This window comes from Varroa destructor, unplaced genomic scaffold (genome assembly GCF_002443255.2).
Source record: "Varroa destructor unplaced genomic scaffold, Vdes_3.0 BEIS01000002.1, whole genome shotgun sequence".
Classification (NCBI taxonomy): Eukaryota; Metazoa; Arthropoda; class Arachnida; order Mesostigmata; family Varroidae; genus Varroa; species Varroa destructor.
In genome coordinates, this window is record NW_019211455.1 from 2375314 (window position 1) to 2395088 (window position 19775).

Consider the following 19775-nt stretch of genomic DNA (forward strand, 5'->3'; position numbering starts at 1 on the left):
TTGTTGCCATAAGCAATATTCTCAACAAGAATAAGTGATTCAACTCTATAGAACATTTTGAAGCACAACCCGATCCGTCAGAACCGTTCATGCCTCCAGGGACGCAGTTTAAACAAAAAAAAAAAGAGTCATCGCAAGCAGCAACAAGCGACGCTGTTAGCTACTTCTTGCTGAAGTTATTATGTGGTCGACTCGGAAAAACATATGTCCTAGTTGTGCTTAACAAGCTGGCTCAGCAAAATTTAGGAATCGCGTATGAAATCAACTGGGAATTTTCTAAAGCTCATTGAGTGATAAAGTGAATCAGAATGAGTCAGTCTTTGCAGCCCCATTTTTTCGGTATATTTGCTATATTGCCAAGTCTCTAGTTGAAGAAGGCCAGAGGTTACTGGCTTGAATTTCATTAATGGCACATACTACACGATCTATGTAGGCACAGGTCAAGTTTGACTGCTTGTGGACTGATGTGCTACATAAAACATTAGCGAGTATTAACCCAGGAAGTGATTGAGTTCTGGGTATGTTGAATTTCATTTTTGATGATGAGTCGTTGTTTCTGGTTTATTACCATAAAGGTGGTATAGGGAGAGGGATGTAAGCTAGTTCTTACATAGGTAACCAGGACCGCTAATATGATCGGCAGTGTGGGCGCCACTTTCTATGAAATGCCCCATCGTAAGTTTTAAAATAGTATTTCGTCATATAGAGTACGTTTGAAATAATTTCCTCGATTTCCATTTGAATTGAAGTAAATCCTGTACCAGGTCATTGAATAGCCTGGACCACTAAACCACCTAGCAATCTACACTTGAATAAGTCCTAAAAATGCAGTCCCGAAAAGTTCCGAACAAAATACGAAATGCGAACGAACACACGACACGTGATACACAAGCTTGTGGTACTAAACCAAGACAGGGTCGCTTCTCGACGGTCAGCGTAACGTTCCGCTATTGAACTTTACTGTTGCGTCTATCAGCTGTTTCGCAAGTGCTCTTCGAAATGTTAAACGACAACGTGCAAGCCTTGTACGAGAAATGCCTGCGCCACGTTCTTTTAATAACAGTGAACACAAGAGGCACGGAGTGGCAAAACAAATCTCGTTTTTTGTCCGCTAAGGCAGCAAAAGCAGCCGCCATTTGAGAGTACAGCAGTTGACAACCAAAGAAGACAACGCAGAGAACGTCTTCGATGCATCGTCTCAATTTCGACTGCCGGCAATGTTCGGACTAGAACGTATTTTACTATAAGTACAATTTGTACATAGAGATAGTCCATTCATATATTGAAATAGGGATAAAAGTCTGCACATTTTCTTCCGTATACAGTGCCTTAATTCTTATTTCATTCACTCGTGCAAATAACTGTTAGAAATGGCATACTAACCATGTTGCTTTTTAAACAGCTCTTCGGTCGACTAACTAGTTTATGTAATAGGATAAACGATGACAGTGACAAGAGAAGACTGACGTAAGAAGTATGACATGAGCTAGGATCGACAAAAGCAAATAGTCGGATCGGTCTTCTAAAAAGATCGGGCTGGAACAAAGAAAATCCAACGAGGTTTGCCCGCCCTATAGGGTGACGGCACACAAAACTAGCTAGACTATTAACGATACAAAACTGTTATAGAATTATTATTGAACAAGTCAATCTTTCATCCGGACCGTGCCTTCGTCCATCGTCCAAGGCCCAGTGCCCTAGGGACTGGCGACAATAGTACTATAATAAACTGCAAACGTTTTTTCTTGTATTTGAGTCGACATGTGGGACCAAGTTTTCCACTAACGCTATCCTCAATCGAAGATTGAAAAATCTGGTCAGAACGATGCCGGGATGTAATAGCATTAGAAAAGGCTAGAAGAAATGAAGATCCACGCATCGCATTACGCACGACGGTATGCAAATTTGTAGTGGTCCTAAGCCCTAAGAAAAGAATTAGTGCTTTTACTGGGTTTCCCTTAGCAGCCAAAGGAGACAATCTGAGGACAATTTCACATCCCTGTTCCATTTTCTCAAATAGTTCCATGGTTGTCCTGTTGGACAGTTGTCTTACTTTGCCTCAGTTTATCAGCGGTCTGGTACAGAGATGAGTGCAGATCATGCTGGTTGTGTCCCGTTAGTGCATAAGGCCATTTTCTAACCGTTTTTTGTAATGATTCGGGAAACATGAAATTGTTTTAATTTGATGGCAGTCACAAAGACAAGCCGAGTATGTATGTGCATACCCAGCTTCCTTAGAACGAATCATACTTGTGCACAATTCGTAACTAGTAGTAGTTACCTAGTTCTTAGTAAATGCTTTTTTTGGATGGTACCTGTTTGATTTACCGATAATTTACGCGCCCCTTAATAACAAGCATTCGAAATTCTGCCAGCACATTACTCCGCCATTGTAGGCCGTTTTGGGAATTTCTTTGCACCCCTTGGAGAGTAGTGATATTTTTTTCATTTTTCTATCGTCGAAATCTTGACAATAGTTTTTTCCATACAGGATTATCATTGTTTTTTTACAAGCGAGAGTCGCGGTGCAGATAATTTTCGCTGCTGTGGCGCTTCATATTGTCTGACCCCGTAGCGCACGCGGAAGAAAGGCGCAGATGGGCTGATAGATTGAAGTATTTCCTGGTAAAATGCTAGCAAAATGACAGTCAAAGGGCAATCAAATAGTACTAGAACCGTGTTACCACAACCATCAGACTATCGAGTAATTTTATATACATTATTCATACATGTATGTAATGTAGTATACACGGGATATGCAGATCGACAGTATGTCCCGTTTTATGATGGCTTCAACCGAAATTCGTCCTAGAATAAGCTTCCATATGTTTGCAGCTTGCAGCAAGAATTTATCAAGGTATTTGGATCTGCATACATCATTATATAAGTATTTGATTTCGCCTCTGGATAGTACTTACTAAGTTAAATTTAAATTGTTGCTTAGTAACAGTTGTAGGAGCTGTTGAGGAGATAGTGGTTGTAGCTATATTAGTAAATTGGCCATTTTTTTTTTCGTTTCTTGCTACCGGTCCATTGGTCTTATTCGCTTCCAGTTTGCCTGTTTTCACTCTCTGCAATCCGCCCACTGTGTCAGATAGCGACAGTAACTAATATCAGCAGCAGTATAAATAACTGCGTTGGTCAAGGGTTTTCAGTCACATAAGATTGATTTTCGGGCCAGTCAACCCAGCTATCATTATCACTCCACCCAGCCGCGCTTCCCTGTCAAGGGCAGCAACCGCGACCATATTAAGGGCAGACTCAAAAGAAATGAGACTTTTCAGTCGTTCAACCGTGGGACCATGCTGAGCCTGTTGGATAGTATGGAATATGAATAGCAACAACTGCAGTATCTAACAGCGTAAATGTGCCAGCGTTACATTGATTTCTGTACAAGTTGCCACTGTGGCGCTAAGAACGCCGTTCTCAGCGCAGCTAATTGCGTGAAGTCGCCCACTTATTTCACGCTGAGCGAGTAGGTATTGCCATCGTGATTAGTAGGCCAGTGAAGCATTTATTTCTCATTAAATCGTCTCTGATACTTCGCGTTGATTTTTTCCAGTACATATTAAATAATATAAGTCCCTCGTAGAACGCGGCATAATCAGTAAAGATAATTTTTGCTGGTGCCATTATTACCATCAGTTACTTCACCTTATGATATTTCACTCGATGTATAATATATATATATATGTGTGTGTGTGTGTGTGTGTGTATGTAGGCTACGCGGCCAACAATGACATCGAAAGTGCCGTAGGCTTATAGGTAATATAAAGTAGATGTGCAATAAACCGTTGATTTTACCTGTCTGATTAATCTGTTCCGTTTCATAACTACCGTCTTTATGTACGTCGCAACACCATTAGTAAAAAGTCATATTGCTACGATTCATTTTCTTCCTTCCGTGTTGCACTCCGCGGGCTTCCTGCCAGGCGAAACTTGACTTATGGGCTAAAGTAAAAGAGGTGGGGGGAGGTCTGAAGAACAACCGAACTGGGCTCGCCGTTCTGATCAGCTGAGCGCTGTTGCAACGTACATAAACAGGATAAAAGCAGTTTAGTCGCTGGCAGCATCAATAAAGTCGTGACAAACGCCGACGAATTATCATCCCCAGAATAATTCAATTGTGCTGCTTCTGTAATCGTTACTCGAATAGCGAGTAATCATAACGAGAGCACACAGCTGGTAAACAACAACGGAAAAATAACCCACTAACGTTGCTCCAGTAAAATTAGTATGGAGCGGGTGAAGGGCAATGCTACTGCTGTCGCTAACAATTTTTGCAATGAGAAGGATCGTCGCATCGGTTGCAGCGACTACAACGACTTGAAAATCAGTGGCAGGCACAAACGCCAAATGATACGACGATTGACGCTTCAAACGTGCAAAAAACTTATCCGGAAATTGAAAAGCGTTAATTTGACGATGTCATTAGCTTTGTTGCTTGTTTTGGGGAATAGCCTTGCGGAAAAGTTACCAGCAGAGACGTTTGTGTAATGGCCGACTTTCTTACCCAGCACAAAGGGCTCTCGTGCTGTAGCTAACTGCCAAAAGTAGCAAATTTTACCTATTCCGAGCAGAATAGACTAAGTTGGGTTCCCCGTACAATATTGTTTCCAGCTGCGTGTCGGTAGCGCGTGGTTCTAGTGCAATAGTTTATGAAAAAAAAACGGTTTCTTCTATTCTTCTATTAGGATAGGTTATAGCCATAATTTTGCGTGAGAACTTAAGCTGACGCTGAAACGCTTCGTCGCAACGAAAAACTTAGATGAACTTGATCGTTACATTTTATAATATGACGACGATTCCACCGCTGAACCGCCAGTCGCAATCCTATATTAACACTCACTGTTTTTTCAGTCTGCCATAAACAACGCCTTCGTGTTTTATGTAGACAGTTTAACGAAACACGTCCAAACAAACCGGTCCCAAACAAGGTTCCCTTTCACGTTTGTTTGTCTCGAGTTACCAATTGCCTCTCGCAATTACTGCGGCATAGTCAGAACTTTTCTACCTTTCTGTTCCCATAAAATTTTCCGTTCTGACATATAAGCTCTTTCAAAATGTACAATTTTCAAATCTTTCTGTGCGTATTTTTCTCATTCATGTCTAATCTATTTGACTTTCCGAGAAGTTATTGTTCGCTATGCTATAATATAATCGTATAGGAAAAGGGTGCATTCTAAGAGGCCAGCGATAAAGAAATCCGAAAAAAAAGTGCTGAACTAGGTTACGGCAGGTTGAGCTTTGACCTAGAAAGATATAAGAAAATGAGGAACAATTCTACAAACAGGATGTCCCTTTACCGTCGCCTCCAGTGCGTTGCTATTCCCTCGTTTCATCTGGCGCCGGTGCCTACAACAACGCCATTTCCAAAATCACGTCTAGACCTATCAACAATTGGCGTAGCTCCGCCATTCTGTTTACCTCTGCTTGCCGTCAGCTTGCACCTTTTCGATGTGTGGAGTTTTATCTTGTCCTATTCGTGTACACCCTCACTTCTACCCTTTTCGCCTCACCACCTAATATAGGTTTTTTTTTCACCGTTCTATTTTTTCGTTGTATCTATTTCAACGGCAGTAGTTCAATCCGGCCTGATCCATTTCGCCCCCTTCTCTTTCGCAGTATTTTCTCCGTTTCTTTGTTGCCTGTCAGACTTTTTTCATTATTTGTGTCCCCACAAAAGAAAGTCAACGAATTGAGGCCGGCGGGTCGAATGACCAACTATTCTACTCATGTTTACATTAATACGTAAATGCAAAAGGATATCATTGATAAAACTAGCTGAATCTAACTGGTTTTGAGCGGGTTTGGTCTTCGGGCAGTTCACTGCTATAATAGTTGGCCCTAGGGCGAAGTCCTAGGATAATGCAATTCTACCCAGCTAGTTTATCTTTTACCCTTTTGATTGATTCAACGAAACCTCATAAAATTTTCTAGCTTATCCCCCCCGCACAAGCCAATCGTTTCATTTCTATTGCAGTTTCTCCCATTTTTGTCCTACAGTATCAATTCGAGTACTAAGGTATCCGCACCAGAAGGCAACTGCAGGATTTTTTCATGTGGCTTTATTTGTAACTATTTATTCTCTAAACATCAATATTTTTTTTTTTTTTTTTTATTTCCCCAAAATGTGACACTTTTAAATAAGAAGGGTGGCTAACTGAGCGAAGGTTTAGTAAAAGAAAACTATGATTTCTTTTCAATTGCGGAATCTTGCTTTCTGTCCGTGATCTCCGATTGATTTGGACATTTCGTTCCGGCTAAAACCCTACGGTATACTTCCTACTTAAAATCGTCGACCAAATTAAACTATTCCCAAACATTAACACTAGAATACCTGATAAGAAAAATAGCCCTCAACGACGACATGAATGAGTTAAACAGGATCGAAACTGATTATAATGTCTACACTGTCATAGGTGTTTTCATCATATTCTGAAGAGGTACGTATCGTATCTAACTACTACCACGTTCCATGCCCAAATCTACTCGAATAGTCTGTTGCATGATCTGGAATCAGACTGTATTTTACGACGCCCACTAGTTTTTTTACTTTGCTACAAGCACATTTTAAAGATGTTACAGCGCAGTAACAACTAAAACGCAATTATAATTAAAATGAACCTGGATAAGTAAGCAACCCCCATCTGATCATCCGGCGCTTTTACCTTTTATATTGCCTTCTCCTATTTAATAATGATAGTTCCACCGCCACCCCCAATGGGGACTGGCGGCAGCGCCGATAATGAAAGGCAAACCAAGAGCTTTATCCTTCTCTCGACAACAATAGTGCCATAGCTGCAATGCGCACCATTACTAGCTAGGGATAACCGCCATTTAAAGCATCTTAGTAACAAACAACAGTAAAGCCTGTTTCCATTTTCCTGTCCTTCGCTAGACCAAGTGCCCGCCCGCCCGCTCGCTTGCCCTAGACAATAGGCTGCAACAGCTGCAGCGCCTGCGGCAGCGTCAACAACAACAACACCATCCTGCTGTTCACTTGCCACGCGTGCTATCCTTCAATTTTGATGCTCATTTACGCTTCCTTCATTTTCACTCAGCTACGCTAGCGGTTGCATAGATGGTAGTAGGCGAGCCAACTCAGACCAATGAGCCTTTAGTAGGAAAGATCCTCGCCGGCAAAAGCGTTATTGTCACTGTTATGGTGTTAGTCTTAATATTTTCACAGCTAAAATGAAAGTTTTAATAGTTTGTAAAAGGATGGATCACTGGTCAGTTAAGGCGATTAATTTACTCGAATTGGACGCTGCCACGAAGGTAGCTTTGCTGACGCCCCCAGTGGCAGCAATGGTTTTAATTGCAAATGGCGTTATATCGTCAGTGTTATTTAGGATATAGGCAATAAAGACCGCAACTGACAGCAGCGAAGGTCCTGCTACATTTTCCGCTCCTGTTTTCCCTATAGCCTACAGCGGTTCGTCTGCTTCCCTTTCACCTTCTACTATATGTGTTCGCTTAGGTTTGTCAATAGTGGTACCACCAGTCATATTTGATTAGACAGCTAGAAAAAACAAAATCAACATGCACAAAATAACACGCCCAAAAATAGGTAATATATGTATGTAAGTGATCCACTAAACATTTGTTGAACAGCAACAATAGCCGGTAACAACGTCAATGCCGAGTCGAAAGCGCCTTAACACAAACCGAACTATCCATCGTAATAATAATAACAGCAAACGCATTTGAACTATGGCAATAATAGTACGGGAGACGGCGCTAACATCGAACGCCGCAGTCTCTACGAATTAGGCCGCAGGAGGAGGCCTTTTGCTGTTTCCATTGCTACACAAGAGCCAACGTTAACTGCGGCAAGAAAAAAGAAAGTAAGGCTTTGACGATAGTGACTGCGTCTCTGAAGATAACGGCGAGACGACGAGGAAAATGGAATTTGCGAGCGGCTCTAGGAGGTGATTTCACCCCCCACAAAGACGAGAAAACAAAAAGCGGATGGCTAGCAACAGACTAATATATTTGCCCGATACAGCCAGCGAGCGTGGGGTACCTTATGGATAAAACAACAGCCAAACAAAAACTCTGGGTTGAATGATTGGAACGTTTAGAGTTTGTATCGCCTATTAAACAGAGGATAAGCAAGGGCAGTCAAAGCATTAATAAGTATTAGTTAAGGGGCTTCGCGTGTTCGCGTGTTTGGAACGAAATTTACATGGGGCAATTAAAAACTGGGATCAATACTTATTTTGAAGAACACTAGATTGATGATGATTGCTCTACTATTGTAGCGGGTTATTCGTGAGCAGATATAGCAAATGTCATCGCGGGTTGTCGAAGCGTTGATCGCAGAAAAGCAAAACAGAATCAAAAAGGTCTAGGTAATTTTTCAAAGAGTCAACCTAAAAAAGTGGTAAGCTTCAGAAAACACGGTGCTTCTGGTTACGCACTAGATAAGTCAATGTAGACCAATCGAAAACAGTCGTCTCAGCCGGTACGTCTGACTAGCTAAGCGTACAGGAAGATTACATTGACAAAATAGAATACCGCAGACAAATGTTACTTGCAATGTATTGTCTGAAGTGCTACGAGTCGGGCATAATCAAATCGTCCACAATTGATGCCTGTCACAAGAAGCTTAACCTGCATACTAGGAAAGCCTACATCCTAAAAAGCCTGCCAGTTGCATCGAAATAAAAAAAAATCGGTTATCCAATTGAATTCGGATCTTTAAAGAAGACTCTGAGTCAGCTATGAAACGCATCACTTCGACGATGGAATAAATATAACGGAAATGGTAACAATGTTTAATGTTTTAATCAACAATTTACCCACATAGAGCAATTGTAGACATTTCCGTTAGACGCTGTCTTTAAAGTCCCGACTCAAAAAGGTGTCCCAATGACATGATAATTTTTCTCAAGGTTATATCATGGCGTCAATTGAGCTTTTCCACATGTTCCGTATTACTAGTGGTCGTATTGCTTCGACCGCCGGCATTCGTTTAGTATGGCCATGGTAAAATTATTAGGGATTTATTTTAAATCTAAATTTGCATAGTTTACGTGTTCACACCAGCTCCTAATTACGTGAAGCTAAACGCTTGCAGAGAGCACTGGATGACATCCAAATTGCGCGACGTTTGTGAACTTTGACCTGAGTTATGATTCAAAAAAAGTAATGAAGTTAAATTCTATGGATGTCATTGGGATTAGCCTAGCTCTAACTACGTACGAAAAAAAACGTCCCTTTTTTGAGACAACGACGTTATAAATCTATGAAAATTCTTTCACTTTTCTTCCATACTCGGTTATCGATCGACTGTTAACGTCCCAGATTTCTTCTTACGGTTAGCACTGAAGGCTTTCTACTTCTAGTCTTTTCGTGCTAGACTTGGTGATCTCGCAAATGATAATAGGAACTACCTCGAGCTGGGTTCTTCGATGCTGGAACAGCCACGCTTAGCTACATCTCTACCGATCCAGACGAAGTAAGACCGGTGCTGTAAATCAAGTCATTGAAGACCTAGTCGACCGTAAACAGAGACACAGACTTGGTTGTATCTTACCAGATTTAATTCCATTTGATAGACGAATTTCGTAGGTGCGTCTCTACTTTGTCTACTGTTTATAATCGCGTAGAGCCGAAATAAAATGATCCAGGCTTTCGCGTCCTGACAATATATCCAGTGTGCACTAAACGCTTTTTCTATGCGTCTATATAAAAGCTCATAGAACTTCGAGCGAAATTTAATGGGGAATTTTAATGCATCCATCGTACAACCCGGACCTTGTATCATTGGCCTATTTACCGTTCCGCTTTTCGCAGAACTCTCAACGTTATATAGAAACCATTTGTCGCAGTTCTTCGCTACTAAATCACAAAGTTCTACAATACTGCGATTATGGTGTTAGCAAGAAAGGTTTTATCATTTTTATAGCATTGTTTTAAACATACAAAATAGCTATTATTACGGTTTCCCGATATACGATAGATATGATAACACCAGGGATCGTCGTTACGGTCTCGTCAATAGCATACACCACAATGTCGGTTTAATATACAATGTAGGTCTAATTACTTGTAGAAGCAATCAAACAAAACATAGCCGATACAGAGATGGCGGAACCAACAACTATTATATAAATTCTCTACCACGAAAGATCAAAACATGGTTCGAAACACGCACAAATCACCTTGGTCAATTGAATTTGTCAAGCGTTGATATATTTAGGCCGTTTTCTGTTGACCTGCCGTGAATAGATGAAGCGCGTAAAAATAAACCTTGTCTTCGATAAAGCTTTACGAATACGCAGCGAGTAGCTTATTTGAAATGAGTTAAATAGGCCATTTCAACAAATTCGTGTAATGTGATGATGATACAAGAAAATCTATTGTGTCTGTGCTCAATCGCAACAAAGAACTTCCGACATCTTGCGCAGGTAGTCACTTCATCATCTCACGGATCAATGAAGAACGAGAAACGTAACGGACGTAAGTCTGACTTACACTTCTCTTTAGTCTCTATTACGTTTGTATTCTTCTAATCTGTTGGAGAGTGTCTGAGTGTCGTTCACTAATGTCTAATGGCAAGTATAGAATGTTGCCTGTCTTTTAAATACTTTACCGTTATACAGTGTGTTACGGTACGATATGACGGCTCGTGCAATCGATAGTCCGTTACTCTACTGACCTGCCAGAATTTCACATCAGATAATGATTTTTTAACCTGTTTCAAAGTTCTATTTCAATCTGCAGGTTGCAAGAAATAGAGATATTTACGTATCTAAGCAAAATATAATGCTGAAGTTCATCACGCGCTAAATGTCATACTTCAATAGTAACACACCACTAAAGTTGCATAGGAAGGCTACGGATGTACGAAATTTGGACGCGTGTAAATGCATTTTTTTTTATCAGAGAGCTTAAATACGATGATCTCTAAACAAACTTCGCACAGTTGCCATAATAAACTACAATAATATTCAAAGCAATCATCACCCTGCCTGCGAGTACAGTCTCTACAATCGTGTGACAGAATACCTGACTTTGGAAAAGGAAACCACTACTTTCCGAATATATAAAAATTATCCGTAGTTCCACCCGTTCGAAACAATCAGGATGGGTGTGTATTGCGGGTTGAATAACGGGGAAACCTAGTTTATCAACCAATGGATTGGGAACAGGCCGAATATTTAATTAAATACCGTAATCAATAAGCACAAGAAACAATAAGACGGTGTGGCAACCTCATTACAGCTTTTTTTTAACACTGCACGGCTCTAGTGAAACATGTGCCATTCGTCAATGGACTACACGGCACCTCGGCCAACATCAAGGTAATAGAATTTCATTCGATCCGAAGTTATCCAACCCTAAATAATTATATACAAAGAAAACCTGAAAAAACATTGTCACACATCTATCAAGATGAACAGTTTAACATGTTTGCCGCGCCACAACACGGATTTGGAGTCAATAGTGCCCAAATCTGGGGCGCGATAATTTGACTGCCATCCCTTCAACTGATGGTCAATAGAACAACAGCGCTTGCCGCGGTTGGAACTTCGGACTACTGCAGACACCCGCCGTTCTATCCGTCAGTATTTGCTGGCGTGCCAGTGAGTGGGAGAGTTCTGTCAAACAAATTCGCATCGAAGTACGGTGGGCTGCTGCTGTTATTTCTGCTTCAGCTGCACTCGCTGATGGCAATAGGTGCTCTGTTCTTCAGAGCATTCCCCAAATCTCGGTCAGATTCTCATCACTTAGCGCTAAACATATTGCTAGCTGTGATACAATTATCAGCACCTAGTATATTGTGTATAAGACAACGTAATAGTCTTCTTCAAACCTGAGTCTAATAAACATCTTCCGTTTTCTGTTATTTCGCCGCTTTCGATCAGTGTGATGGGAGCTAATTCCCTATTACTGTTATGTTTTGTAATACGCTCCCTTCTTCATGCAAGTTATATACTAGAAACAAGTTATATTATTACTATTATCATCTATTTCGGCCAGTAGCAGGTGCACTCGCTGGAACAGCTTCATAGTACCTTGTCTACCGATAGTCGTAACAAACTAGCTAGGTGAAAAACATAAGGAAATCATTAGTGTTTATGCCCCTTCTGTTTTTGGTTCCTCAACGGTTTTGCGCCAAAACAGAAACGAGGAAAAGAAAGAAAAAAACTAACGGAAAGCCTCGTTACACTGTACAATAAATAAAACGGCAATCAATACTAATACACTCATTGCTGGGATTCTCTGGCCATTAACAGAAAAAAGTACGTGTCATACTGATAGGGGCTGAGAAGGGAAAATCGTATATTCTCCTCCAAGTGGACCCGTATTGCACTTGAGTTAATCGACGAGGAAGAAACCCATGTTTTCAGGGAAAAATTCTAAATATAACAATAGAACAGGTTACTCTCGATAGAATAGGTATCTCTATTTCCCAACGTTATTCCCGCCAGTCACGGGAAGCAGCGTCACTGTTAAAAGGAAAACAATTAAGGCCACAGTAGCTAGAACAGCCTTATCAGAATAACTTTACAGTTAAATAGAATAGCTAGTTATTACCGAAGTGGATGCGTTGTTATCGTGAATTCAGGTGACAAAAATTAACAAAATACATGCAAAATTAACGTGTTTACAGTTATCAAGAACGCAACGTTATAGTGTCCTGTCCAAACCAAGAGTTAAAGTCGAAATTGCTATTTCATGGATACTTTTGTTTGTATTTAGCCATAATAGTCAGTATGGTGACGTCGTACGTGTCCTTTCAAATACCGTACTAGAGGTCAGTGATTAAAACAGTTGGTTAATTAGTGAGTATTCTGATGATACAGCTTGCCACAAACTAAAGTGAAATATAAACACACAGATAATATTTACGCCGTAATATATATTTCGAAAAATCTGTATAAGCATGGTCGACACTGAGAGTGAACGGGCAACTTCAGTTGCCGAAGTTGCAAGGGTACCCTACGACGTGAATCTGCCATGATCACCCTAAGGCTTTGGATGATCGTAATTACGTTTTTAATTTCGTTTGTGGCGAGATGTTTAGCTTAGTCAGCCAAAAAAAAACAGACATATATGGACTCGACTAACAGAACATTTCGGCTGACTGACTTCTCGCCAGCTCTATACCCAGAAAGCTAAACCGCGCTGGCTTGTACCTGCAGCAGCTTTTGTGGCGGTACCTTTGTGCGGATATCTGGTCATCTTCTATGGGTTGTTCTACAAACCTGATAGGGAATGTTTTTTTTTGCCTATTCAAAAACGCACAATCATAGCCCATTTTATTTACTTTGTTTCCACGTCACCGTCAAGTTCCTGTGAGCCTTTCGTTGCGCGCGCGCTTGCCGCTGTCTACGTGCGGGCCTAGCGTCGGTTTTTGCCGCTAGTTTTATTATTTGACGCCACTGCTACGTCTGAAGCCGATGCAACTATTGCCGTCGCACATTTTTGTTTGCCTTTGCTATTTTTGGCCTGTCTGTACTTTTTGTCCTCGTTTTTCAAAGTGTTTGCCTAGTGTCAATTCTGTCACACAGCCGCGTTGCCAAGGCCAAAAGAAAAAGAAGGGGTCGCCAAACAGCTCTCTATGCCAGCATTATTATTGCATATAAGTGACTACTGGTCCTAAATGCAATCCTACTACTTCAGGCCAATATGATTTACGTTGCATGGCATGCATGCATCATTCTAATCTGCTGTTGCCGCTGCTACTATGTGCGTATCGATGGTAGCAAATAAATGCACATATAGGTCTGCCTGTCTTCGTCAAGCATCTCCGCAGTGGTTGCCTAATCTATGGACAGCATTCAGCCTGAGCTAGCAACTAATTGATCATAGACCGCACTGTTAAAACAAAAAAAAGTACACATTACCACAGAAAAATTACAGAATATAGAGCTTCCGCTACCCAACGACACCCCTAAGCAACCTACGCCTGTAGCATTTAAAATGGAGACACGGTGAGACAGTTATGTTTATTTTCGTAATAGGACGTCTTTGTCTCTCTGTCAATCAATATTTATCTATTTATGTGTAAGCAATGCTGATTAACACTGCCGTAGAGGTAAAAAGTAGACGACATCATGAGTTTTTAGCCGCCCGTCCCTTTCGGGCTAGAATTTTGGTTGAGGCTCACGGGTATATTTACCAAGTGGCAATCAAATGATCATAAAAAATGAACTCGACTACTGCACTTTTTTCAATTTGGACCCTCGTCCTTTTAGGCTCGAGCAATTTGTTGACACCTTCCATTAAGGAACCAATATGGTGTCGCAATGAAAGACGACAAACAATAAACCTGTGAAACTACTTGGCCTTTAGCAACTATAGAAGCTAGAATAGCGTAAACGAATCTCATCGTCGAGCAGTCAAAGTACCAGCCGAGGTCTTGAATATTTAAAGACTGCAATTTTTGCAGCTTGTGTAACCTTGGTCTGACGTACGTAGTGAAAGATTATTTCAGCATATGGACGTTTATCTAGTCAGCTTCGCTTGAGCAAAGTCTAAATAATGCTAGTAAGCGACGGTTCACCAGACCAAACGCAAAGCTACTGCTAAACAGACTGCAAACCAAGAATACTGAGACTCCTAACTTATCATGCCGAATCTAAGTGCGTAAGTATGCTAGAAAATATGTCAGTCGAACTACCACATAAAATAACTACGCGCGCCTCCCATACGCGACTGTCAGCTTAGCCGTTCTTGGAATATGTTTAATTACGTCAACTACTCGTAATAAAGGGCCGCAATCTGTGATATTATAAACAAAACAGCGTGTCACAGGAAATACCAGTATTCGACGGGTACCCACAAGTAACAATATCAACGGTTCTAGAGACCTTCGTAAAACTCTTCTAGAAATCAGAACAGAGCAGCCACACAATGCCTGTGTATATATATGCTGGTTTCATAGGCGCATGTCTAAGCATTCCTAAAGCCTTCCTAACGAGCTTTAAGGCTCTATTCGTCTGTCTGTCGGCTACCCAGTCGGCCAGTATATACTCAGTCGCTTTCGCAGCCATTTGGCTAAGACTTAGAGGCTTGGCATCATTTGCTAGGAGCTACTCGTTGGCCATATGCTTGTCATCATAGAATGGTGGAGTTTCATCGTTAATTCGCAGTTTACAAGAGAGGGCGGGTGCGTGCGTATCAACCACTACTAATACTAACAACAACAGGCCACAGGTAAAAGACCTTTGCCAGACCCTTTGCAGTTTTCTGACACTTGGACACTTCGATCGCCATGGCCAGTGAGCACTTCTGGTAGAACATGTGCATATCTTGGTTTTACTAACACTCTCAGCAATAAAAAACTGACAGTAAAATTGATGCAGCTAACCTATAATTACGAAACCATCCTCTGACTATATTTGCTTACACATATGGAACCAGTGTTTCGATATATAGAAACGTCTACCATGCAGCCAAGTACTGCACACAGATCCGGAATTTTGTATGTTACATGGCAGTGACCTTTGTTGAGTCATGACGGTCGCTATCCGGAAGGAACGACAACAACCCAACGGTAACCCGGTCCGGAATACTCACAACTACTAGAATTCAGCATTATCTTATTTTAGGCGTGCTATTACAGCTCAACCCAACGTCATCATCACCAATCAAAAGTAAGCCAAATTCACTCCATTTCTCTCTCTATCCAATAGGTGGTTCCAATATCGGAACTGTGTCGGCCGTTGGTGCTCCAGCTGACGGTGATGGTTGCCATGGTAATGGGTCAGAGAGTTACTCTGTTATTTGCAAATAAAAGAACAATGTATCTTTTCCTCCACGTTCTCCAATAACCAGTCCTTCGCCCGTGAGCGCCTGCTTCTCGTGTTGTAAAAGTAGTACGCGAGAGTTCCATAGATATAGTGATGGTGATAGCTAAGTATATAGCAAGAGGAATGCCGGTAGCTGTAAGAATGAATTTTTCTTTATTTTTTCATATTTACTTGTTTTCTTACTTATTGTCGACGCTTATTATTATTTCCACAGACTGTCTATTACACGTTATTACTACGGCCCGCCACTGGTTACGCCCACCTACCCTTTCCCGATATGGAGAAGTTTGTGTTGCTCCAGTGTCTGCTAAGAGAGCTTGCTGGGTCAGCCAGTGTTTCTCTACCAGCCCTACAAGCTATCAGGACTAATCATATCAGCAGAGCTTAATGCTGTTATCCTTTTCACTTATTTTTGCTTTTCTATTAATCCTTTGTCACGACCCTCAGTCGATGAGATTTGAACCAGCGGTGGTCGGCAGGCCTGCTATTTATGATTACTATGACAACGCGCTCCGAAATACGAATTAGCCACTCATACCACGCCGCCTTCCTTACCAGTTACGACTAATGGCTGGAGTACAATCGGAAGCAGCTCCGGGAGCACCCGTTCGCAGGAGCGATCCAGATGCGAAGGCTAACATGGGCTAGCCGCATCTGCTAACTTGCCTAATTCGATCGTAGCTTTCATCGGGGGCCCCGTTACTCAATATTTTACGTTATCGTACGGCAGACGTTAAATACGCTGTGGTTTCTGGTTTTTTGGCACTGACTGCCGTTGTCGCCGTTGATCTAGGTAGGTCCCGCTACGGCTTCGACAGAGAAGTACGGACAAGCATGCAAAGTGAGGCGACGCTGGCTGTAAGGCCCGCCTATCCCATACACAGACGTTGGAGACGCTTGCTAAGTGGCTTAGTACGACAGAACTCGTGCCGCAAGCCTAGACGGCGTCGTCGAGCGACCAATAGCACACTCTGGCCACCAGCAGCAACAATGATATGCGCGATATCAATAGGCTGACATTTCGTCGCTACGCTTCTGCTTGCGTGTGGCACGTACTCAGGCCACGTGATCCTCAAGCTGAACGGCTGCAAACCAGCACAACTTTTCATCGACAACCTCTGATAAAAGCAGTTTAGCTCAATTATGGACAGCAGTGAGAGAGGTTGGGTAGTAGAACACTGTAAATAGGCAAAAGTCGGTAAGGTGATAACTCAAACCGGATGAATACAATGCTTAGACCAAAAGTACGCTTTAGGAACGACTGCTATTTCAATGGCTATTCATCGATAAGGAATAAAGAGGAAAGCAACATGCGGAAAGAGTTCTATAACCAGATTTTCTTGAGCACGACTCCAGCGTACTGTTATTGCCCTTGTCCGCGTATGTGTATGTCGTCAGCTATTCCTCTTTAATACAACTTCGTCAAATATCTGGAACCATTCGTACCTTTTCTAGGTTTGATGGGTTCCTTGATATTTATGGAACTGTTTATTCAGTACACTCGAGCGAGGGTCAACTGATTATTACGTGCACGATAGTAATTATCGCTCGCGTAATTATTGCCATGGACAGCCTTTCGTCCATGGCAATAATTAATGTCAGAGAAATATATATGCAATACACTGGCGCCGAATTTTGACTAAAACGAAGGTTATTCCTGGCCTATTATCGCGTTGTTGCTGCATCATCGTATCTTGTGGACACTGCTTACGGAGTTCGTCTTAAAACACGTGGGGCAAATAGGAGGACGTGTCCACTCCACCGCCATAGCAAAAAACAGCTAGCGCCTCTATCCGGATTGCCCGTTCGTTAAGGAAACAACGTTTGTGAGTTACGCCAAAATCAAACAAAAAAGCTAAAACTTACTCATGGATCAACCGCTGACAGTTTCTACCGAGTACTAATAGACGTGAAAATTCGGGCTGCTTCGAAACAAATAGAATATTTTTATAAGAAAGCTCATAGCAGATTTCTACTTTGTACGAAGAGACGGGGTGACGATTCATCGTCTATGTGAATCAGTATTGCTTTGTGAAGTTGCCTGCTTTTGGAGTTGCTCTTAAATTTAATTTTTCCACGAAGTAGACAGAACAGTCGTATTTTCATCGATCGATGGCGTCTTCAAAGGATCGCCAATTCGCATAATAGGGTGCAGTGGCGGTATTACCCCTCAGCGTATCGACTGCATTTAACACAGTGGTTCAACTGCCGGCAATAAACGGCATCTATTCAAATGTCCTAAATCAATAAAGAGCTTTTTTTGATTCATCATGAAAATAACGACAACTTACTTTGGTTCAACGTTAATGTACTGATGTGATTTCTTCTGCATTAGGTTCTGTTGCCCTGGTCAATGAGATGTATTTATAGTTAATTTCGAACGGGACGACACAGTACACCTAGGCCGGCACATCTTAATCAGCCGCATCCTCGTTTCATGATAATGTCTTTTAAACAGCCAAAATGGTACGGCAGGACAACGATACATTTGCAAAATTGTTGTTAGCCATAGTTTTCGAAATCCCCCCGCCAAAAAGGGTTCGAATTTAACTGCGCCGTCTATAGTAAATTTCGTTTACACTCTCAGATTGGGCTGAGACTATATTCGGTCTCTGTCGCTCGCTCTATTGCTACCTATTTGTAGTTTCAATGGCAATTAGAAATTTTGAAAAAGTATCGTATATTCGTGTTATCCTTACTGTTTCGAGTAGACCGATTGCTGACTTGCATCGAATCTCCATCTTTGTTCTCGGAGTCACTAAAGTTGCTCTCCACCCCTTGATCGTAATGAAAGCGCGTCAACGACACATCCTGATTATGATTGTTGTTGTTATTATTACAGTTGGTAACAAGTACACTGTCAACGACCTGCTGCCTAACGCCTGTCTCCTTAGCAGCGCTGATCATGTTAGACACCTCGTTGAGCACTGCCATACCGTTTCTAACAACGGTATTCGAACCAGAACCGCACAGGGGGCCAGAAACGGCTTGCTCTTCCCGACTGTTTGACGATAGCGATTGCTCGTTGCCGACAGGTTGCTGATGCTGAGCCGCTCCAATGTGGTGTGCCGTCTGCTGCTGTTGATCCGAGTTAGCGGGAAACGGCAGCGGAGGCGCCAACTCTCCTGCCGGCATTGGGATAGTTAGCGGCTGCTTCTGCTGGAGAGGACCGGCGCTGGTGCTGGTCGTGTTATCGGCCGAGAGCGGTTTTGTCGCCGAATTCTTTGTCTCATAGAAGACAATCAGCGGCTGCTCGCGATTAGGATCATCACTACTCTCTCCATCTAGCGGCAAATTAGAGCCGGTGCTAAAGGCGCCAACGGTCGCGGCCACGGCGTCAGAACCGCTCAGGCAACTTGAGCCTACAGGCTCACCGGCAACCGAGAAGATTGTTGCTGGTGGAGACTGCGGGAAGCATGGTCCAGAAGCTTCTTCCGAATCGGAAGTAGTGGTCTGATGCTTGTTTTTGATTGCATTAATAAGCGATTGCTGAAGATTGGGCAGGCTCGATGAGCCGCAAACAAAGCTCGATAGCTGCACGGGCTCCGGCGGAGGAGTCGGCGGTTTAACAATTTCGGCAAGCAGTTTTGGCACTTCAATCGACGATTCTATCTCTATCGAAGTACTATTGTCGTCAATTACGACCGAAGAGAAATCAGTTTTCGGTGTCTCCCGTCCATCCAATATAGTTACCGTACCTTCCGTTTCCATTGGAGGATCCACAAAAAGTTCACTCATCACTAAATGTTGTAGAGACCCACCGCCTTCCTATGGCTATCACGTAAATTCGCTCTAATTAGTCTCGAATTGACCGATACCACTATCGCAACTGCCAGCTGAAATGTTATCGGCACAACTCTGTACGTAACTTCTCAATACCAACCACCAACTGAACGGTCGCTAAAAGTCGACATGAGTTAGTTACGCTCTCTGCACGTACGCGTACAGCCCAATGCGAAAACTCACTATCTGTGCAATAGCAGACACACAAGTAAGCAAACA

The 19775-nt window shown here is 42.1% G+C and overlaps 1 protein-coding gene across 11 annotated transcripts in view; it reads right to left on the reverse strand.

The window, feature by feature from the left end:
- Positions 1-19775, reverse strand: part of LOC111246034 (uncharacterized) — a 130001-nt gene that overhangs the window by 12641 nt on the left and 97585 nt on the right. The gene's annotated exons all lie outside the window — the stretch shown is intronic.